Source organism: Odocoileus virginianus, unplaced genomic scaffold (genome assembly GCF_023699985.2).
Source record: "Odocoileus virginianus isolate 20LAN1187 ecotype Illinois unplaced genomic scaffold, Ovbor_1.2 Unplaced_Scaffold_24, whole genome shotgun sequence".
In the NCBI taxonomy this organism is placed as follows: domain Eukaryota; kingdom Metazoa; phylum Chordata; class Mammalia; order Artiodactyla; family Cervidae; genus Odocoileus; species Odocoileus virginianus.
In genome coordinates, this window is record NW_027224286.1 from 328,085 (window position 1) to 352,418 (window position 24,334).

At 42.2% G+C, this 24,334-nt stretch overlaps 1 pseudogene; it reads left to right on the plus strand.

Moving 5' to 3' along the window:
• The first annotated feature begins 9,537 nt into the window (after nucleotides 1-9,537).
• Nucleotides 9,538-9,858, plus strand: LOC110122477 (glutaredoxin-1 pseudogene; annotated as a pseudogene).
• Nucleotides 9,859-24,334: the final 14,476 nt, after the last annotated feature.

The window sequence follows — 24,334 nt, forward strand, 5'->3', positions numbered from 1 at the left end:
TCTCCTGCCTTCAATCTTTCCCAGCATCAGGGTCTTTTCCAGTGAGTCAGTTCTTCAAATCAGTGGCCAAAGTATTGGGAGTTTCAGCATCAGCATCAGTCTTTCCAATGAACACCCAGGACTGATCTCCTTTAGGATGGACTGGTTGGATCTCCTTGCTGTCCAAGGGACTCTCAAGAATCTTCTCCAACTCCACAGTTCAAAAGCATCAATTCTTCAGTACTCAGCTTTCTTTATAGTCCAACTCTCACATCCGTACATAACTACTGGAAAAACCATAGCTTTGACTAGATGGACCTTTGTTGGCAGAGTAATGTCTCTGCTTTTTAATATGCCTTTGGACAGATGTCCGCCACCCTCCCCCTCCCCTCCCTCTCCCCCCATCTGATATAAAGCAAATTTTCCTTTCCACCAGCCTGCCCTGCTTATTGGCTTTCGAAAAGCGAGCGGCTGGACCACTCCACCCCCCCACCCCCCAACACATACCTTTCCCTAACAGATTTTGGCGCCCAGCATGGGGCTGGCTACTACTATCTTTGGCTGGCTACTGCCTGCTCCTGAGCTTTTATGGCACCTGGCTCTGCTGGGTTTTCCAGGGAAGAGCTGTGGCTGTGACGATGTATTAGCCTGGTGCTCGTGGCTAGCTCACTCTGAGTAGGGTATTTGAGGAATGTTCCAAGCAGCTGAGAAGACCATTTGTTTTGAGGATCCTCCCTGTTTCTCTCCTGCTTGGCACTGGCTGCCAACTCACACTTTTCTTGGTGGAATAGAAACTGACATTTGGGGCGAGCTGAAGAGCTCCAAAACCGGGTGAATCCACCGGTGTGCACACAGGCGACTTTCCCATCTGTGAGTGCCAGTGCTACTTGGGCATTTTGCCAGTTGGTTCTGACATATGTCTGATTTGAGGATCATTTGTGAGCACTGATTGCTATTTCGGCATTTTTGCCAGTTGGTTTTGATGTCTGCCGTTGAGGACCGTTTGTGAGCACAAAGTACTCTTTGGGTATTCTTGCCAATTGGTTCTGACATCTGAGCACCATTGAGGACCGTTTATTTTGGGAAAGTGTTTGTTTGGTACTCTGTACTGGTCACCCTCAGAGAGGGTTTATGACGGATCTGTCATCTGGTGTGTGAGTGTATATTTCATTTGTGTGATTGGTATTCTTGTTGCCTTATGTAAAATGGGAAATTCAGCTTCAATTCATTAAGAAAAATTTTAGCTGTGAATTTATGACTAAAACAGGAAGATGATTTTTTTTTTTTTTGGATAGTGTACAGCTACAGTATTCTTCAGACTCCAGAAAAGGTTAAGCTGAAAGTCTTGAAATTAAAAACAAAAAAAAAAAGCTTCTTTTTGCATATGCAGTTAGAGAAAGCTTACTTGATAAAACACTTTTTTCAAACCCTGAGAAAACAAAAACATGCCTCAGAAAAAGTTTGAGGTTGACATTTATCATGCCCTTGAGACACAAACACAGTCCACTTTGCCTCGATCTTCAGCCTTGGGTTAACTATGTAAAGGAAAAAAGGCTTTAACATTGAATGTATAATTTGGCTATAATCCATAAACTCATTACCTACTTTTGTATTCTTGTAAAACCAAGAGGAATTCTAAAGATGTTTGGGTTTATTAAGGATACCTGTTGTACCACTGAAGAAAAATTCTGCTAGGAAAAAAAATGCGTGTTTTTTGAAGTTATAATGTATGTTCTTCAGTTTGCGTATCAGAAAATGCTGGTGTAACATTTCAATCACTTGTTTCTTGGTTTTGTTAAGACTTTCAAGGGTTAAAAATTGAGATATGTAAAATGATAAGCAAATCATTTCAGTATGTAAAGCAAGTAGGATATATGTTGTCAACAAAGAGAAGTTATAAAGAATGAAGATATTTTTGTTGAGGAAAAATGATGATAATATTTTGTCTTACAGTTGTTTGTTTCTGGACAAAGAAATAAAGGACAAATTTGTTTGGATCTAGAATGTGACAAAAGGTTTGTGAAAAGGAATTTTGGGAAAAAAATGTGTGTGTTGTCAGGATTAAGATTAGACTGACTTTAATTAGGTAAATGAATTTTGTTACTAACAGTAAACTGATGCAAGACTAAAATTGGTTTTTCTCTCTGTTAAGAAAGCAAAGTTCTCCTGTAATTTTTATCTGATTTTGGTAACAGAGACTTCTAATGGAAAGTAATTTTTTGTTTCTGATGAAACTCCAATACTTTGGCCACCTGATGCGAAGAGCTGACTCATTGGAAAAGACCCTGATGCTGGGAAGATTGAGGGCAGGAGGAGAAGGGGACGACAGAGGATGAGATGATTGGATGGCATCACTGACTCAATGGACATGGGTTTGAGTGGACTCCAGGAGTTGGTGATGGACAGGGAGGCCTGGCATGCTGCAGTTCATGGGTCGCAACGAGTTGGACATGACTGAGCGACTCAACTGAACTGAACTGACCTGAATCATACTTTTGACTGCCGTGTTCAGGATGGAAAAATTGTCCAGGAAAGTTGTCACAGAGTATAACTGCTCATGATGTGTAGCACTGCTGGCTTTAAGTGTACTGCTTACAGCACATGTACAGTGTTTGTGTGACAGTCAGGTATGAATGATAAAATGTAGAGCCTATAAAGAATTTCCCTATTAACCTCCGAGTCTGTTCATGATGTCTGATTACCTTTCCCCCAAGGTGTATAACTAGGCAAATATAAACATAAAAAGGAGGTCTAGCACCAAGGGATGTGGATGGACCCAGAGCAGGCAAATAAACCACTCTGGCAGTGTTAGAAAAATACACTGATTATCATTGCTGTCTATGGAAAGAGTTAACAACTTAAAAGGTGAAAATGAGGGAAGAAATATTCACATTTTGAGGTATGGGGAAGTCATTCTGGCCTATCCATGATTTAATTTAAACTTTAAGCTAAACAAAACAACCTCTTTGTGGCCTCTTAAACATACATTGTAAAAAAAAAAAATACATTGTGCATCTGCTTTAATCATTAAGAAAAAAATAGTACAAAGGTGGGTTTTTATTATTATACTTATTGTAATATGTCTAGTAATTTTCAAATGTTTGTCCAGACACTATGAAAGTTTATTGCCTTTCCTGTTCTGTACCGGTCCCTCCTCAAGATTGAGGAGTATCGAAAAGGGGGGATTGAGATGGAGCAGGACTCTAAGATCCTTGCCCCTGCCACCATGTCTTCTGCCTGCCTTTTGCCTGTGCAACACTTTAATCAAAGAATAAGTTTAATCAGAGAACTGAGAAATGTTGAAACGAAAACAGTCTAAGGAGACAAAATAATAATAATGTAGTCATTAAGCCTAGTCAAGGACCTTTAGTTCTTTCTCAAGGGCGGTAGGTAATGTTCTGAGCCATATCCTGGGAGCTGTCCTACAGATACCAAAACCCCAGGTGGAGAAGGTAACTACATGAGGAGCAGACTGTACCCAGGACTTGAGCTGCCACAATTCCAAGAACTGATCGCAAAGAAATGGGAACAAATGCACCCCAGAACTAAAGATTAACTGTACCTAAAACAACCAAGAATGATGCTAGTCAGACCACTGATGACCAATTTGAAGATGACTGTTAGAGATGACTGTGCTGTTTCTGTGTGTTGCCCCTCACCCCCGACTCTGCCTATAAATGCCCTCACCCCTTGCTTGTCGGGGGGGAAGTTGGCCTTTGGACAAATGTCCACCACCCTCCTCCCATCCCCAGTTGCCGGCATCTGAAATAAAGCAAACTTTCCTTTCCATCAACCTGGCCTGCTTATTGACTCTTGAGCTACAAGCAACCGAACCCCCAACACATACCTTTCAGTAACAGCATTGCAGGTGGATTCTTTACCAGCTGGGCTACGTAGCTCAAATCAGGTTCCAAATCTGGAAGAGCATCACGTAAGGCCTCAGTCTGTTTGTTTGTAGCTAGACCCAGAACCTCAGTGTTGCATACTTTAGCATCTATTAAGTCTTTTATCTCAGTTATAGTGTTAATCTGTTTTTTAGTTTTGTTAACATCATTTGGTCATAAGGGTGGCTTCCTTGTCCCTCAGGAAACAGAGTGGAGCCTAACTTAACTAGTAAGTCCCTTGAGTTAAAAGAGAGGTGACAGGCACAGATATTGATGTGGAAGCAACTGGCCATTGTTGGAGCATGAAGGGGGTACCTGGAAAGTGGGCCCTGTGTCGGTGCTGATGTTCCCATTATGTATTTTTACGGTTGTTAAGGTTTCCAGCCCTTCGGGTTAAGATGGAAAGGACTGCGCTGGTGTCTGAGGGATTCCATCTCGGACCCTGCTTCAGTGACCCCCCGAGCTTCAGCACTAGTTACATGCACGGTGCTGTAGGCAGAGGCCCTTGTGACCTCGGGGCCCCTCAATGTTGGGAAACCATCCAAGGCCGAGGCCCCAGGGATCTCAGGTGTCTGGGGCATTCCCTCCTCCACCTCCCTGGCTGTCTGTAAACGGGCGAGTCCACCACCATCTCTCCTCCAGTGCCCTTCTGCCCACACGGGGCACCCTGGGTTGGTCTGGGTACCTGTGGGCCTTGTGGTCCACCATGGCCAGCTTGGCCTGCAAAGGCTGACCTCCCCTCCGGTGGTCTCTGAGTGGACAAAGCTACAACCATCATTTCAGCCCTTTGTGTATTTCTCTGGGAGCGTTCAGCCTTTTCAACCATGTCCCTATTATGAAAACTGAATAAGCCACTTGGAGCAGATCGCTCATAGGGGTCTGAGGACCAGCAGTTGCTGTTTGAATCTCACTCCTGATGTCTGTGGCAGGGTAGGCTATGAAATGCATAGCCAAAAGGGCCTGTCCCTCGAGGGAGAAGGCATCCACACTCATATATATTGTCTATGCTCTGTCTTTGTTGCTGTGTGGGCTTTTCTCAGCATGGGCTTCTCACTGCAGTGGCTTCTCTTGTTTCAGAGCACAGGCTCTAGGGCCTGGGCTTCGGTAGTTTCAGCTCCCAGGCTTAACTGCTCCATGACACATGGGATCTCCCTGGATCAGGGATTGAGCCCATGTGCCCTGCATTAGTACGTGGATTCTTTCCCAGTGAGCCACCAGAAAAGCCCCTGCTATATTTTTTAAAAGCTTCTATCAACCTCTCTTGAAATGCTTTCCGATTTTCATCTCACCCCTGTTGTACTACTTGCACTTTTTCATAACTGACAGATTTTAAGTGTCTTCATAACCTCTGTTAAACGATCATGTAGTCACGGATCTGCCTCAGGGACAGCGGCAGTGCCCCCTGCCCCCCGTGTGGCCCTCTTGGCCTCGGGCTGCCACTGGGTCAGCACGGACCCTAGCTGCCTGTGGGAGAGTAAAGTCTGCAAATCTCCCTTTGGATGAGATCAAAAGATCTCATTAACTGGGTAAACTCGGTCCTGGAAAGTTCAGGATTCTCAGAAAAATGTATCAATCTATCTTCTGCTGACTTAGATGGACAAGGAGAAAGGCACATGGGCTTTTATTTTTCCTTGATTTCCATCAGGAGCTTTCTCACAGAGGCAGAGCCATGGGGCAGTCGGTCGGTAACTTACTCGCTGCAGGTGTTGTCTGGGCTGAGATTTGGCCCCTTGAGTAACTCGGGGTACAGAGAAGAAGCTCCTGAATATAGTGGGCAGTCTCTCACCCTTGGGTGCCCTTGACTCTGGGCTAGTGACCTTGGCTGGAGCAGTGGCTGAGACAGCTCTTGCCATTCCCATCTACACAGCGGCTTCCACTGGAGCAGTAGTTAGCTATCCAGAAGTTACATTCCTGTGTCACACTTCACTGTGCAGTTTAATCAGGATTTGTGCTTACAGCTTTAGATGTTATCCCTTCCGAGTAGTCTCCCAGCCAGTGTGAATGGCTGAGAAACTGTCCCAAAGGCAGAGTGTAGAGTATGTGTCCAGTGGTGTTAACAGTGAGCTTTCAGGAACTGGTCTGGCTGCAAATTGGAAGTAAAGGCTCAGGGGAGGAGGGTATACACTGGAAGTTGATTCCCTTCAGTATCCTTGTGCAGGATGCTTAGAATACCTGATAAGAGGCATTTATCCAGCATGGACACAGTCCTTTAAATGATGTGGTGTTTTTTTTTTTTTCTAGAACATATAATCCCCTGGTTATAGATGATGGGCATCTGATCTGCATCCAAAGATAGATCGCAGTGCTGAACTTCAGACACAAGCCTAGAATATCTTCCTAACAACTCAGTTAAGCTTTACAATAATATGACAACAAAGTGCTATTTAAAAAATGAGTTTTAGACAGTAGATACTGATCTCAGCCAAACTAAAATTTATTATCTATTAAAACATAATTCCTTTCTTCCTAAATTACCCTCATTGGTCCCAAATGTAGCCAAGTTAAGTTGTTTATAAATAAGTCTGGTTAATTGATAACATAGACTTGTAAAATTTGTCCAGTAAAGTGAGTGTCTTGATCACTAAAAATTGTACAAAGTATACCCCAAGTAAAAAACACTTAAAAAAATATTTATTTATTCAATTTTGGCTCTTTGGCTCTGCGTTGCTGCTCGGACTTTATTTGCAGCAAGGAGTGGCTACTGTTTGCTGAGCTGCCCTGGTTTCTCACTGCAGTGGCTTCTGTTTTGCAGAGCATGGGCTCTAGGGCACGCGGGCTTCAGTAGTCGTGGCTTCCAGGCTTTAGAGCACAGGCTCAGTAGTTGTGGCACAGGGGCTTAGTTGCTCCACAGCATGTGGGATCTTCCCAGATCAGGGATCAAACCCACATCTCCTGCATTGGTAGGAGGATTCTTTACTGCTGAGCCTCCAGGAAAGCCCATGAGTTAATTTTCTTGCTGACAAACTTTACGACAAATATACTTACTGACTTTGAGTAAACCTGGGTACCATAAAAATGTTGTGCTTAATAGTGATGTGTCTAAATGACATGTCTCTATTAAATAACAAGCAAACAACAAACTTTAATGCCAGATGTTAGTTTAATACTAAATGTTTCTTGGGTCATATGAATCTGAAATCCATTTAGCTTTTATTTAGAAATGTTTAATTTGTAAGGACTTTTGAAAAAGGCTGTTAAATAGAGCTCACCTACAAATTAACCTGAACAATACATATGTCCCAATAGAGATCTCATAGTTTCATTTTAAAACTTAGTCATAAAACAGGCATTGCAATGCAAAACTTACCAGCTTAGAGACATCTGAGGACTTCCCTGGTGGTCCAGTAGCTAAGACTCCATGCTCCCAATGCAGGGGGCCCAGCTTCCATTCCTGGATGGGAGCCTAAATCCCACTTTCCACAACTAAGAGTCATTGCAGCCAAATAAATAATAAATAAGTGTTTCTTTTTTAAAAAATACATAAATAGCAGGTAGAACTGCTAGATTTACAGACTTTTAACAGGGTTAGACTTAGAATATAGGAGAAAAATCCCCAAATTTAGAAGAATGTAGACTGTCAAATCCTGTTAGCAGCACTCAGTAAAATTTCTTTACTTCTCACATACCATCTACCCTGTCTCCTGCGCTAGCAACAAGATCCTTTCTGTGTCTCTAAACATCTATACCATATCTCTATGGCAGCCTGTGCTGGGAAAAAAAAAAAAAAAAAAATAGGACACTTGTGAGGCTTACAAGCAGAGGGGGAGAGGGTGCCGCCCAGAGTAATTAGTGGGCTACAGTTTTATAATAAAAGGAGAAGTGGGAGGGGGAAGAGTGTCCTTATCTCTCTCTTCTGCTTCCTCGAGTTGTTGTTCAGTTGCTCAAGTCGTGTCCGACTCTTTGTGACCCCATGGACTGCAGCACACCAGGTTTCCCTGTCCTTCACCATCTCCCGGAGTTTGCTCAAACTCATGTCCATGAGTCAGTGATGCCATCCAACCATCTCATCCTCTGTCGCCCCCTTCTCCTCCTGCCTTCAATCTTTCCCAGCATCAGGGGCTTTTCTAATGAGTCACTTCTTTGCATCATGTGGCCAAAATATTGGAGCTTCAGCTTCAGTCCTTCCAATGAATATTTCAGGTTGATCTGCTTTACGTTTGGCTGATTTGATCTTACTGCAGTCCTAGGGACTCTCAACAGTCTTCTCCAACACCATCACTCAAAAGCATCCATTCTTCAATGTTCAGCCTTCTTTATGGCCCAATTCTCACATCCATAAGTGACTACTGGAAAAACCATAGCTTTGACTAGATGGACCTTTGTAGGCAAAGTAATGTCTCTGCTTTTTAATATGCTGTCTAGATTGGTCATAGTTTTTCTTCCAAGGAGCAAGTGTCTTTTAATTTCATGGCTGCAGTCACCATCTGCAGTGATTTTGGAGCCTAAGAAAATAAAGTCTCTCACTGTTTCCATTGTTTCCCCATCTATTTGCCATGAAGTGATGGGACTGGATGCCATGATCTTAGTTTTTTGAATGGTTGAATTTTAAGCCAGCTTTTTTGCTCTCCTCTTCCATTTCAGTTCCTCTTCACTTTCTGCCATAAGGGTGGTGTCATCTGCATATCTGAGCTTATTGATATTTCTCCCAGCAATCTTGATTCCAGCTTGTGCTTCATCCAACCCAGCATTTTGCATGATGTACTCTGAAGATTCATGGGGTTGCAAAGAGTCGGACACAACTGAGCAACTGAACTGAATTGAACTAACTCTGAAGCTAAGTTAAATAAGCAGAGTGAAAATATATAGTCTTGACGTACTCTTTTGTACTCCTTTCCCAATTTGGAACCAGTCCATTGTTCCATGTTTGGTTCTAACTGTTGCTTCTTGACCTGCATACAGGTTTCTCAGGAAGCAGGTAAGGTGGTCTGGTATTCCCATCTCTTTAAGAATTTTCCACAATTTGTTGTGATCTACACAGTCAAAGGCTTTAGTGTAGTCAGTGAAGCAGAAGTAGATGTTTTTCTGACATTCTCTTGCTTTTTTTTTGGATGTTAGCAATTTGATCTCCGGTTCCTCTGTCTTTTCTAAATCCAGCTTGAATGTCTGGAAGTTCTTGGTTCGTGTACTGTTGAAGCCTAGCGTGGAGAATTTTGAGCATTACTTTGCCAGCATTAACACTGTGAAAAGGCAAAAAAATATGACCGTGAAAGATGAACTCCCCAGGTTGGTAGGTGCCCAGTATGCTACTGGAGGAGAGCAGAGAAATAGCTCCAGAAGGAATGAAGAGGCTGAGCCAAAGCAAAAACAACGCCCAGTTGTGGATGTGTCTGGTGGTGGAAGTAAAGTCCAATGCTGTAAAGAACAGTATTGCATAGGAACCTGGAATGTTAGGTCCATGAACCAAGGTAAATTGGAAGTGGTCAAACAGGAGATGGCAAGAGTGAACATCAACATTTTAGGAATCAGTGAACTAAAATGGACCAGAATAGGTGAATTTAATTCAGATGACCATTATATTTACTACTGTGGGCAAGAATCCCTTAGAAGAAATGGAGTAGCTATCATAGTCACCAAAAGAGTCTGAATACCATTGGTATCTATGTTTACCAATCTAAAAAATGTTAATATAAAAGTCAGTTCTTGGCAGTCAATGTGTCCTCCCGGGGGAGGCAGCATGGCTCAAGCATTCGTGAACAGCAGTATCCAGTCTGGGAAGGTGGTTGTGTTCATCAAACCTACCTGCCCCTACAGCAGAAGGACTCAGGAGCTCCCCAGCCAACTGCCCTTCAAACAAGGGCGTTTGGAATTTGTCAATATCACAGCCAACGGCAACACCAATGAGATTCAAGATTACTTGCAACAGCTCACAGGAGCCAGAACGGTACCTCGGGTCTTCATCGGTGAAGAGTGCATAGGTGGATCCACTGATCTAGTAAATATGCATGAGAGAGGGGAACTGTTGACACGGCTAAAGCAAATTGGAGCTCTGCAATAATTACAGAGCATATTCAGGCTGATATCCCCCCTTGAGGACTGGATGGCATTGCAGATAATGACAGTAGTTTCTGGAGGATGGACCTGGGGCAACTTTAACCCAGCTACAGCAACTATTTACTTAAAATTCTGAAATATGTTAACCTCAATAAAAAGGGAGGGGCATTTTGGGAGGCCAAAAACAGCTTCTTTTGACTCAGTATTAAAAATGGACCAACTTGCCAAAAACAAACAAGCAAACAAAAAAACAGTCAATTCTTGGTTGCTTAAGGAAAGTAGGAAGTGTGTTTTCAGTAAAGAAGGTATGAGGAATGGAATTGCATTTTGTGAAGGGAAAAGGAAGTAAGCCTGACTTACAGGTGGCTTTTTAGGATGGAAGAACAAAGTAATGGGTACAGAAAGTGATAAGGTTTGTGAAAAGTGAAACATGAGGAGAGAGTTTTGTACATGGTTTAAAATAAGTGTAAAATAAATTTAAATTTATGTTTGCCTTTTTAAAAAAGTAAAACTTATTTAGCTTTGAATTTCACTTTTCTGTCTGTTGCAAAACTTGAATTTAGCTTCTTTGTCTCTTAAGATGACACCTTTTCTTCAGATGGTGAACTGCATTGGATAACAGATTTGAGTTTCTTTATCTCTTAAATTTAGGCCTTGGAGTACGGAATGAAGCAGGGCAAAGGCTAATAGAGTTTTGCCAAGAGAACGCACTGGTCATAGCAAACACCCTCTTCCAACAACACAAGAGAAGACTCTACACATGGACATCACCAGATGGTCAACACCAAAATCAGATTGATTATATTCTTTGCAGCCAAAGATGGAGAAGCTCTATACAGTCAGCAAAAACAAGACCAGGAACTGACTGTGGCTCAGATCATGAACTCCTTATTGCCAAATTCAGACTTAAATTGAAGAAAGTAGGGAAAATCACTAGACCATTCAGGTATGACCTAAATCAAATCCCTTATGATTATACAGTGGAAGTGAGAAATAGATTTAAGGGACTAGATCTGATAGAGTGCCTGATGAACTATGGACGGAGGTTCGTGACATTGTACAGGAGACAGGGATTAACACAAGCCTCATGGGAAAAAAAATGCAAGAAAGCAAAATGGCTGTCTGAGGAGACCTTACAAATAGAAGAGAAGTGAAAAATAAAGGAGAAGAGGAAAGACATTCCCACTTGAATGCAGAGTTCCAAAGAATAGCAAGAAGAGATTAAAAAAAAAAAAAGCCTTCCTCAGTGATCAATGCAAAGAAATAGAGGAAAATAACAGAATGGGAAAGACTAGAGATCTCTTCAAGAAAATGAGAGATACCAAGGGAACATTTCATGCAAAGATGGGTACAATAAAGGACAGAAATGGCATGGACCTAACAGAAGCAGAAGATATTAAGAAGAGGTGGCAAGAATACACAGAAGAACTGTACAAAAAAAGATCTTCACCACCCAGATAATCACGATGGTGTGATCACTCACCTAGAGCCAGACATCCTGGAATGTAAAGTCAAGTGGGTCTTAGGAAGCATCACTACAAACAAAGCTAGTGGGAGGTGATAGAATTCCAGCTGAGCTATTTCAAATCCTGAAAGATGATGCTGTGAAAGTGCTGCACTCAATATGCCAGCAAATTTGGAAAACTCAGCAGTGGCCACAGGACTGGAAAAGATCAGTTTTCATTCCAATCCCAAAGAAAGGCAATGCCAAAGAATGCTCAAACTACCACACAATTGTACTCATCTCACACGCTAGTAAAGTAATGCTCAAAATTCTCCAAGCCAGGCTTCAGCAATATGTGAACCGTGAACTTCCAGATGTTCAAGCTGGTTTTAGAAAAGGCAGAGGAACCAGAGATCAAATTACCAACATCCGCTGGATCATCGAAAAAGGAAGAGAGTTCCAGAAAAACATCTGTTTCTGCTTTATTGACTATGCCAAAGCCTTTGACTGTGTGGATCACAATAAATTGTGGAAAATTCTGAAAGAGATGGGCATACCAGACCACTTGACCTGCCTCTTGAGAAACCTATTTGCAGGTCAGGAAGCAACAGTTAGAACTAGACATGGAACAACAGACTGGTTCCAAATAGGAAAAGGAGTATGTCAAGGCTGTATACTGTCACCCTGCTTATTTAAATTATATGCAGAGTACATCATGAGAAACACTGGGCTGGAGGAAGCACAAGCTGGAATAAGATTGCCGGGAGAAATATCAATAACCTGAGATGTGCAGATGACACCACCCTTATGGCAGAAAGTGAAGAGGAACTAAAAAGCCTCTTGATGAAAGTGAAAGAGGAGAATGAAAAAGATGGCTTAAAGGTCAACATTCAGAAAACTAAGATCATGATATCTGGTCTCATGACTTCATGGGAAATAGATGGGGAAACAGTGGAAACAGAGGCTGACTTTATTTTGGGGGGCTCCAAAATCACTGCAGATGTGCCAGAACTGGCACACGAGATCCCACCCATGACAAGGTCATGAGGGAGAAAACCTGACAGGCAAGGCGGATCAGGTTTTCAGGGATTCCGAAAAGCTGCCCCCGGAACGCTCACCTTAAAGATGATATCTGTCTTTCTGATGCTTGCTTCAATAGACTACTCCCTAATTTCTGTGACACAGGCAGAAGGCCTTCCCCGATCTCTTCCCAAATAAGAATCAATTTAGAACTTTAATCAGTAAGTTTCCTGGGTGGTGGTATTTTATGAGATTATCCAGGGTGAAAGGAGTGTTTTTTTTTTTTTTTTGAAAGGAGTGTTTTAATTTAAACTCCTTTGCTGGTATTTTAGTTTGTTTGGCAAATGCATTTATGCCCTTGGTACTAATATGCATGACTGCTCATAATACCCTAATCATAAAACAGCATAAAGAACCTGATCATATAAAGGCCCTAATAGACATAGAGCCCTTCGGGGAGTGAGGAAGCCCTATTAGAAAACATAAGAAAAATTATTCTAAAGGTGGTTATTGGGTTAACATTTGCTTGCTGTGTTTTTGCTCTTAATGTGCTAAGGTTGTGTTATAGAAACCATTGTTAATATAGTTATAGATCTAGAAAAATAAGAGCTTAGCCCTAGTGTGGTAACAATGAGATGGTTGTTAATTGTCAGCCAGGAGTGCTAGGCAGAGGCTGCCTCACCAAAGTCGCAGAGTCAGTGTGGGGTAAACTTCTTAGATAAATGCAACTGACAACTTCTGCAGAAGGATTAATTTTTGTGTTAACAAGGTTATACTTCTACTCTGTATTGTTGCCCTGTGAGACTGCTACCTTTCAGTTAAGGTCACCATAGAAACAGAAAATAGGTTTACATTCACCTGACTTGCATAAAATGTTAATAGGCCCCAAGGCCAGAAGATAATGTACAAGACCCTCATAAACAAAGAAGTATGCAGAAAACACCCTGGTTTCGTGAAGAACAAGCTGATGTAATGTTAAACTATCTTCCCCTTAGAAATGTACTAATTTAGGGTATAAAAGCCACGGTAAAAAATAAAGCATTGCCAGACTCTGCCAGACTCTGCTGCACCCCCCGTCTGGTCACACTCTCTCTCTCTCTCTTTCTCTCTCTCTCCCTCGCAGACTTGGCCCTATCAAGGCTGGTCTCATGTGTCTTCTCTCCTTCTCCCACCATCGCTGTTCATCCTGAGGGTACCTCCTGGATTCTGCCGAGGCTGGACCCCGGCATGGATGGTGACTGCAGCCATGAAATTAAAAGACTCTTACTCCTTGGAAGAAAAGTTATGACCAATCTAGATAGCATATTAAAAAGCAGAGACATCACTTTGCCAGCAAAGGTCCATCTTGTCAAGGCTATGGTTTTCCCAGTGGTCATGTATGGATGTGAGAGTTGGACTGTGAAGAAAGCTGAGCACCAAAGAATTGATGCTTTTGAACTGTGGTGTTGGAGAAGACTCTTGAGAGTCCCTTGGACTGCAAGAAGATCCAACCAGTCCATCCTAAAGGAGATCAGTCCTGGGTGTTCATTGGAGGGACTGATGCTGAAGCTGAAACTCCAATACTTTGGCCACCTCATGCGAAGAGTTGACTCATTGGTAAAGACCCTGATGCTGGGAAGGATTGGGGGCAGGAGAAGGGAAAGACAGAGGATGAGATGGCTGGATGGCATCACCGACTCGATAGACATGAGTTTGAGTAATCTCCGGGAATTGGTGATGGACAGGGAGGCCTGGCGTGCTGCGATTCATGGGGTCACAAAGAGTCTTATACGACTGAGTGACTGAACTGAACTGAATGTTTTATTCAGAATGTATCATAAGTCCTATGCTTTAATAAAATTTTTATCATTTTTCAATAACTCTGAATAGATCATGCTTCTTCCAACAGTTTTTTGTGTCTCCTCAGTACTTCATAACAGAAACTAGCAATGCACCAAAAGCTCTCCAGTTTGAAAGAAACTGTGAGAATTTCTTTACATAATGAAATCAAGAAATAGACAATTTTGGGATTATATACCAATATCTTCAGTTATTCTCTTCAAGTCTGCCCATTAGTTCAGTTCAGTCACTCAGTCATGCCCTTCCATTTGCGACCGTATGGACTGCAGCACACCAGGCTTCCCTGTTCATCACCGTCTTGAAGCTTGCTCAAACTCATATTCATCTAGTCAGTGATGGCATCCAACCATCTATCTCATTGCCTGTTGTCCCATTCTCCTGCCTTCAGTCTTTCCCTGCATCAGGGTCTTTTCCAATGAGTCAACTCTTCTCATCAGGTGGCCAAAGTATTGGAGTTTCAGCTTCAGCATCAATCTTTCCAATGAATATTCAGGACTGACTTCCTTTAGGATGGACTGGTTTGATCTCCTTGCAGTCCAAGGGGCTCTCAAGAGTCTTCTCCAACATCACAGTTCAAAGCATCATTTCTTCAGTGCTCAGCTTTCTTCATGGTCCAACTCTCACATCCATACATGACTACTGGAAAAACCATAGCTTTAACTAGATGGACCTTTGTTGACAAAGTAATGTCTGCTTTTTAATATGCTGTCTAGATTGGTCATAGCTTTTCTTCCAAGGAGCAAGCATCTTCGAATTTCACGGCTGCAGTCACCATCTGCAGTGATTTTGGAGCCCAGGAAAATAAAGTCTCTCACTGTTTCCATTGTTTCCCCATCTATCTCCCATGAAGTGATGAGACCAGAACAAGCAGAATGACAATATATAGCCTTGACAGACTCCTTTCCCACTTTTTTTTTTCCTTTCCCACTTTTGAACCAGTCTGTGGTTCCATGTCTGGTTGCTTCTTGACACATATACAGTGTTGCTTATTGACACATATGCAGGTTTTTCAGGAGGCAGATACGGTGATCTGGTATTCCCATCTCTAAGAATTTTCCACAATTTGTTGTGATCCACAAAGCAAAGACTTTAGTCAATGAATCAGAAGTAGATGTTTTTTCTGGAATTATCTTGCTTTTTCAATCATCCAAGGGATGTTGGCAACTTGATCTCTGGCTCCTCTGCCTTTTTTAAAACCAGCTTGAACATCTGAAAGTTCTTGGTTCACATACTGTTGAAGCTGAGCTTGGAGAATTTTGAACATTATTTTGCTAATCTGTGTGATGAGTGCAGTTGTGTGGTAGTTTAAACATTCTTTGGCATCGCAGTGGAGCTTGGAGAATTTTGAACATTACTTTGCTAACCTCTGTGATGAGTGCAGTTGTGTGGTAGTTTAAACATTCTTTGGCATCGCATTGTGCGGTAGTTTAAACATTCTTTGGCATCGTTACAGCCTCTGACCCACTAAAACCTTCCCCCTGTTTTGGATGTGTAGCATATTATAGGGGCACCATATGATATTTCCTGATGTTCTCTTTTGTGCCCAAAGAAAACTAATAATATGTTCCTGATTTATATGAAGTGAAAATAGGAATAATAAACATACAATAATTAGGAAGAAAAAATTCAGAAATAAGGTTAAAAGTGATACCTCTTTTTGAGCTTGGAGCATTCTGAAATTATTATTTTTTTTATTATTGGCTGAATAGTTGTGGCTCTTGGGTTTAGTAGCTCCACAGCCTGTGGGAATATCCTGGACCTGGGATCGGTCCCTCTTGTTCTGCATTGGGAGGCAGATTCCCTACCAGTCAACCACAAGAGAAGCCCCAGAAATAATTTAGAATGCACATTTTGTGATGGCAAATTTTTTGTTTCATAAACTAGAAATTTCACATATTCAGTCCCCAACTTATTTGTTCTTGTTACTTTCCAGTCACCCACTGGAAGAAGATGGAACCAAGTTTGGTTTGGATGTTGAGACAGATGAAACCATGTGCTAAAGTGTTTTGAGAACATTTGTTAACTATGAAGCTTTCTAGTCAGAGCAGGGTAGACTTCCACTGTTGGAAAGAAAAGCTTGACGAACATGGAATGGTGACTCAATGTTAAGATGATTACTGGATAGCAAGGAGGGGAGGGTTCCTGTTCTGGTGAACTACTAGCTGGTATCAAAGGAAGAGGGCCTTAGTCTTTTTCTCAGCCTGCCCAGAGAGGCAGCACAGGAAGTGGTTGTTTTTAAAGTCTAAAGGAATCAATCCACGAACCTATGGACACCTTATCTTTGACAAAGGAGGCAAGGATATACAATGGAAAAAAGACAACCTCTTTAACAAGTGGTGCTGGGAAAACTGGTCAACCACTTGTAAAAGAATGAAACTAGAACACTTTCTAACACCATACACAAAAATAAACTCAAAATGGATTAAAGATCTCAATGTAAGACCAGAAACTATAAAACTCCTAGAGGAGAACATAGGCAAAACACTCTCCGACATATATCACAGCAGGATCCTCTATGACCCACCTCCCAGAATATTGGAAATAAAAGCAAAAATAAACAAATGGGACCTAATGAAACTTAAAAGCTTTTGCACAACAAAGGAAACTATAAGCAAGGTGAAGAGACAGCCCTCAGATTGGGAGAAAATAATAGCAAATGAAGCAACAGACAAAGGATTAATCTCAAAAATATACAAGCAACTCCTCCAGCTCAATTCCTGAAAAATAAATGACCCAATCAAAAAATGGGCCAAAGAACTAAACAGACATTTCTCCAAGGAAGACATACAGATGGCAAAAAAACACATGAAAAGATGCTCAACATCACTCATTATCAGAGAAATGCAAATCAAAACCACAATGAGGTACCATTACACGCCAGTCAGGATGGCTGCTATCCAAAAGTCTACAAGCAATAAATGCTGGAGAGGGTGTGGAGAAAAGGGAACCCTCTTACACTGTTGGTGGGAATGCAAGTTAGTACAGCCACTATGGAGAACAGTGTGGAGATTTCTTAAAAAACTGGAAATAGAACTGCCATATGACCCAGCAATCCCACTCCTGGGCATACACACTGAGGAAACCAGATCTGAAAGAGACACGTGCACCCCAATGTTCATCTCAGCACTGTTTATAATAGCCAGGACATGGAAGCAACCTAGATGCCATCAGCAGACGAATGGATGAGGAAGCTGTGGTACATATACACCATGGAATATTACTCAGCCATTAAAAAGAATTCATTTGAATCAGTTCTAATGAGATGGATGAAAGTGGAGCCCATTATACAGAGTGAAGTAAGCCAGAAAGATAAAGACCATTACAGTATACTAACACATATATATGGAATTTAGAAAGATGGTAATGATAACCCTATATGCAAAACAGAAAAAGAGACACAGATGTACAGAACAGACTTTTAGACTCTGTGGGAGAAGGCGAGGGTGGGATGTTTCGAGAGAACAGCATTGAAACATGTATATTATCTAGGGTGAAACAGATCACCAGCCCAGGTTGGGTGCATGAGACAAGTGCTCGGGCCTGGTGCACTGGGAAGACCCAGAGGGATTGGATAGAGAGGGAGGTGGGAGGGGGGATCGGGATGGGGAATACATGTAAATCCATGGCTGATTCATGTCAATGTATGACAAAAACCACTACAATACTGTAAAGTAATTAGCTTCCAACTATTAAAAATAAATGAAAAAAAAAAAAAAAAAAGAAAAACCACAGTGAAACTGTTTAAGAATAAACACTGAATGTTTATACATACCATGAATTTATAATATTCCTTTATGGTACACATATGTTCAATTGTTCATATGGTTTTTGAAGATGGTAGTAGCTTACTATCTATCTGTTTTACTAAACAAAAAAATTACTAATTATGACCTATTGCCTGAGATATTTTTACACTGGCCTAATGAATATTAATGTTTAGACTTATTTAGTAGGTAATAAATACTAAGAAGTCCATTTTCTAGAGGATATTAAAGTATTGATGTCACTTTATAGAATTAATTAATATGGCTCCATGGTTCATTGTCAGCTGTAGTAGAATTTCTTTAGTTTTTTTTGTTTACAATATTGTGATGGTTTTTACCATACATCAGCATGAATCAGCCATAGGCATACATGTGTCCCCTCCCTCCTGAGTCCACCTCCCTCCCCACCCCATCCCTCCAGGTCTTCACAGAGCAGTGGCTCTGAGTGCCCTGTGTCATTCATCAAACTCTCACTGGCTATCTATGTTACATAGGGTAATATATATGTTTCAATGCTATTCTCGCCAATCATTCCACCCTATTTCTTTTTTTTTTTCAATAGTTTTTCCTTGAAAGTGAAAGTCGCTCAGTCGTGTCAGACTCTTTGCAACCCCATGGACCATACAGTCCATGAAATGCTCCAGGCCAGAATACTGGAGTGGGTAGCCTTTCACTTCTCCAGGGGATCTTCCCAACCCAGGGATCAAACCCAGGTCTCCCACATTGCAGGCGGATTCTTTAACAGCTGAGCCACCAGGGAAGCCCAAGAGTACTGGAGTGGGTAGCCTATCCCTTCTCTGGGGACCTTCCCAACCCAGGAATCGAACTGGGGTCTCCTACATTACTGGTGGATTCTTTACCAACTGAGCTATCAGGGAAGCCCAGTTTTTGCTTTGTGTTATTTTTTCTATCCACATGTTGTGATGCAGATTTAATGTTTAATTTACATTTCTTCCATGTCTTACACTAACAAATACATAGTTATGGGTTATTTTGAGACTTTTGTAACATGAAAATGCACATAAGACAATGACAAGGTGTAAGGCAAAAGTAGAGAAAAAGTGAGCCACGCAGAGAAAGATTCGTTATAGGAAGAAAGAAAGTGGCTGGCTTTAGAGAGAAGCCAGTTCTCTCCCTTTACAGCCAACCCTTCTTATACCCTATTGATGGGAAGTTGTGCCCTGCAGAGAGAGGACATTAGTTTTATCTTTAGCCTGCAGCTGGGGTCTTGTGATCACATAGTCTGAGGAGTCTCACGGTCAGGTGGTCACATAGTCTTGAGAAACTGGCCCAGCAGGGCAAAACAGGATGCCACCAGGGCAATGTGGCCACTGTGACTTCATCCCTTGTTTGTCAGGTCACCACAATGGGCCATTTTTAAACAATAAGTCTATGAGACCCTTGTGGACCCTAACACAGGGGACATAGTAGATGCCCTATAAATATGAAGAAAGACAGCTCCTTTAGTAGGACTTGAGTTCAGTCAGTTTATACACATAGAAACATGTATAAATAGTGTAAACTTGATAATTTTGGTGAAAGTAAATCCTAATGTCTTCTCAAGACGTCATATTTTACAATCTGCTTTGTTTTCCACAACTGACAGCTTTCAGAAACAGACAACAAAGAAATGAGAGAAAATATATTACTATTGTTAAACAAAAAGTAAACGGTCTAATTACCATCAAATGATCATAGAGTAATCTGACATCCATTACATTGAAGTATTGGCTTAAGTATTATATATTATGATGTAAACAAGTTTTTCTCAAAAATATTTGAAGCTACGTCATCTGAAGCATGGAACAGAAACACTTTTATGAAGAAGACTGCAGTTCTCATTAAAGGAACTTTTTTTCTCTGTAAATGATTTTTTACATTTATTTTTGGCTGTGCTGGGTCTTCATTGCTGCGCAGGCTTTTCTCTCCCTGTGGCAAGCAAGGGTATGAATTCTGTACACGTAATAGATAAACCTGGCTGGGGTTTGGTTGGAGCCTGGCGTTCTGCATCCCCTTGTTTTGGTCAGCGCACAGTACTCAAAGTCTTTTTGTTCCCCACTGTGCTGAGCCGCTTTTGCTGCACGTGGACTTTGTCTAGTTGCAGCCAGCAGGAGCTACTCTCTAGTTGCTGTGTGCAGGCTTCTCACTGCTATAGCTACTCTTGTTGCAGAACGCAGGCTTTAGAGCACAGGCTCAGTACTTGTGTTGCACAGGCTTAGTTGCTCCAAGGCAAGTGGTATCCTCCCACACCGGGGACCAAACCTGTGTCCCGTGCACTGGCAGGTGGATTCTTTATTATTGGACCACCAAGGCAGTGGCAGGGGTCCTCTGGGCCCAGCTCGGCCCCGCCCCTCACACGCCCCGACGCAGACAGGTCACACGCCCCGCCCCTCGCTGTGGCATTCCTTGGATACCTGTGGTGGAGGAGTCTTCCGTCGCCCTACTACGCAAGCGAGTTCAACAGCAAATCCCGAAGCCAAGACTTGGTAGGTGCGGTCGACCTGGGAAACGTGAGGTAGTGTTCTGGGTTCTTTTTTTCTTGTTAAGCTGAGCCTGGGGGGCTCCCCTCCTCCCCATCCGTGGTCTCGGATCATTTAGGACCTTCCTGTTCCCCTACCCGTTCCTTGTTGGGAACTGTTACTTTGACTTGCTTTTATTATTATAATCATACTCAATGGCTTGCCTGGAGGATCCTGCCCCTCTGCTTGACTGTAAACCAAAGGGCCGTTGTTCAATTCCTGGAGAGATCGTTTGTCCCTGCCCATCTGTGAGCAGAACAGATTAACACACCCCTAGTGAAGGCTGGACATTCCCTTGGAGATGCTTTAGGAGACTGAAGACACTTTCCCTTTACTTCCCTACTTCATTTACGTCTCTCTTGTGCCTTTTGACTTTAATCCCTCATTGCTTGTTTCTCTCTGATCTATCAAAGAACCTGGATCCAGATTCTAATAAGATGCTTATTTTGAGGCGCTAGCCTGCCCTCTTCTCCACCTGCTGACTCCCCCATTAAAGTACCTTCCTTGCCTCAACACTTCGTCGCTCGGATTCATGGGCCTATCCTTTGTCAAGCAGAGCGAGCTTGGTCTTGGTAACAGTAACCCATATAGTGCACGAAATGCACAGTGATTTATAGGGGAAAAGTCATTTTAATTAAGACATGGCACTCAATTTATAAATATACCAAAGCACGTGTTCAGGAACTAGTTTAGAATATCAGCTTTGGGACTGCTGGTGAAGCTGGAGTTTTTTCTCCAGTGTTAGGGAGGTATATTACTTTCCTTTTCTGCTTTACGTGACCAGGGTAGTAAATTGACTACAAAGAGTCTTTGTTTTAGGAGATTATTTTCAGTGATGCTAGGGATAAGGCCCACATGGGGTCTCATTGATAAGATGGCTCATTATGTTGACCTTGCAAATGAAGAATAAAATCACAGTGATCTGTGAGACTGACCAAATTGCCCAAATGGCATCCTGTTATCTCACTGGTGCCTATCTTCTCAAAGCTGCGAGACCACCAGATTCCAGACCTCTGGCTACGTGACCATCCCTTCAGAGAATTTTTCATTGGTGGGGTATAAGAAGGACTCTGTCAGAAAGGGAGAATGCTGGTTCTCCTTAAGAGCCAGTCACCCTCTCTTTTCCCTCTAATAAATTTCCTTTTCTTGCCTGACTGCCTGGCTCGCTCTCTTTTTCTCTGCACTTGCCTTACAGCTAGTTACTGGTATGAGCACTAGAATGAAAGAGAACTATAAAATGGTCACTGTGCTCAGTCGTGTCTGACTCTTTGAGACCCGTGGAGTGTAGTTGGCCAGACTCCTCTGTCCATGGCATTTCCCAGGCAAGAACAGTGGAGTGGGTTGCCATTTCCTAATCCTGGGAATCTTCTGACTCAGGGATCAAACCCCCATCTCTTGCAATCTCCTGCATTGGCAGGCAGATTTTTTTTACCACTGAGCCACCTGGGAAGCCCCTTTGGTCTGATACTAGTGTATAAAATTTTATTTGAATTTAAAGAGTGGGTTTTGGTTAGATGCTTTCCAGTCAATGAAACCCAACAGGGATAATGCTGACTTTTGGATTGCTGACAAGTGCAGTGGAAAGTGATGTATAATAGTGGGAAAATACCCTAAGAGACTGGAGAATTCGAAGACATTTGAGGGCTAATTTTAGATTTTGTGCATTGAGGCATTGAGGTTGACTGCCTGTGCTAGACTCAAGCCTGAGATGATTTTGTAGGGCGGGGGTGGGTGGGGAGCAGTTAGCTTCAACTAATGAGGCCCAGTTATTTGTGGGACTGTTTTAGGTGGAATATGGCCAGAGATAAGAAATCAGTTGAAAATGCTTTCAGCTAATAGACCTTTAATAGAATTGAGTAGGAATGTGTTGTCTTCATTGATGAAAATTAATCAAAGAAAGGAGGTTGTCCTGGAATTGGGAAGACAGTAATGGGTGCTGTACACAGCTGTGTGGGATGTAGAGACAGGCTTATTAATAGGCTCAGGCCTTGGTGTGCAACACGTCTTAAAGAGCTGGGGTATCTTCCATTTAGCTCTGAGTGGGGGAGGACACTGGGCAGTGACATTGGAGCCTCTCTCTCTTTGTGACTTCTTCACTGAGTTCAGTCAGACCAAATCTCTGGGGCCTTTAATACTTTGTGGTGTCCTCAGTTCCTGGCAGGTTTTCCTGGGAGGGCCAGCTTCTTGCTTTCCATACTGAGTGCCCAGTGCCTTTGCATTTGCAGCTTGTGTGTTTCCTGTTGCGATGCCCAGGCCCAGCAGTCTCGGCTGTTTTAGCACTGTTGCTCAATCGTGCATGGAAAAGTGGTAAAAAAAAAAAAAAAAAATGGGGAAAAGTAAAGCTGAACCTGTTGGGGTCTGCAGGAGACTTGTGGGAGGGAGCAAGTTTGGGCGTCTGGATGAGCCCCATGAATGGTGTATGCATGTGTTCCAAGCATAGTGGTGTGAGTGAGCTTAAGGTCACTCTGGTGTCTGTAAGACAGGCCAGTGCTTCTGAGAGAGGACTTATTGAGGCAAACAATTCAACTTTATTTTGAAAGTCAACTAACCAAGAAGATGGCTGACTAATTTCTGAAAGTAACCAGGTTCCTTTGTAAAAGGAGAGAAAATAGCAGTGAGGAAAGAGTCGAAGGGAGAATAGAAAGGGAATAGCAATGAGGAAGTAAAGTAAAAAGGGCCATCAGTAAAGGGCCATCTGTCTTGCAATAATACTTCTCAGGGACAGCCAGCCTTCAGTGTTCATCTCTTCTTCCCTGCAGCTGTTTACAAGTGAGCAGGTCATATTATCTCCCTGTGAGCTCAACAAAGGCCTCCTCTGAGACCAGCCATTATGGATTAGTATAATAACAAGCAGTGAAAAGCAAGGCAAAGAAACAGTTCCAACTTGGAATCAGAATTGGCTTTTCCCTGTAGCAGTTGTGAGATCATGAGTTGTGTGAAGCTGTTGACAAGGGCGGTCTCAGTTCTTGTAGGTAATATGCTATGCACAGGCCTGTACTATAATTAACAGTGCTTCAGAAAGGACGAGGTTATGATCTTTTCATTTCAGATGATGGACACCACCATTGGATACCAGGAAGGCATGTCAAAGAAAGAAGAGGACATGGTTCGACATTGATCCTCCTGGAGAGCCACCAGTGATGTGGATAACAAGACTGACGATCAGCAACCGCCCCGAACCAGCTCCAAGGACCAACAAAGCCAAACCGCCCACTTGGGGTCAATTGAAGAAATTGACCACTGAAGGGGAAAAATTGGTCAAAGAACAGGGACAGCCTTTGACCTCGGCTACCTTGTTCTTGGCTATGTTATCTGTGGTAACTACCACAGTAGGTGCCAATCATACTTATTGGGCATATGTGCCCAATCCTCCCCTATTAAGACCAATTATGTGGGAGGATTCTTCTGTTCCAGTTTTCATAAATGACTCTTCTTGGTTACCCGGACCTTTTGATCTGAGCCTTCCTTTAAAACCAGAAGAAGAGAGCCAACAACTTTCAAATGTTAGTGTTAATTATACTGTGGGAACAGATCTTACCCCTATATGTATGGGAGTGGAAACTCATTGTCTTAAAAGAGGATTACAAAGTTGGCTATCTATAGTTAAAGAACCTCAAGGGAACAAAACTCATTTTTTCTTATTAGAAGCATTTTCCTTTAATATCACAGGAGAAAATACTACTATATTTCTGCCCCATCTACCTAACTGTATTATTTCTATAAAATCTGGAATAGAACATTGGGTACAATGGAAATTATGTAAAGCTAATACTGGACATATTATGGCCAATACTTCTGATGGAGAAATTATTGATTGGAGTCCCAAAGGAGATCCTTTGGATAAAAATAATAATTTGGATTTGCCTATATTGTTAAACAATACTTTAGACTCCA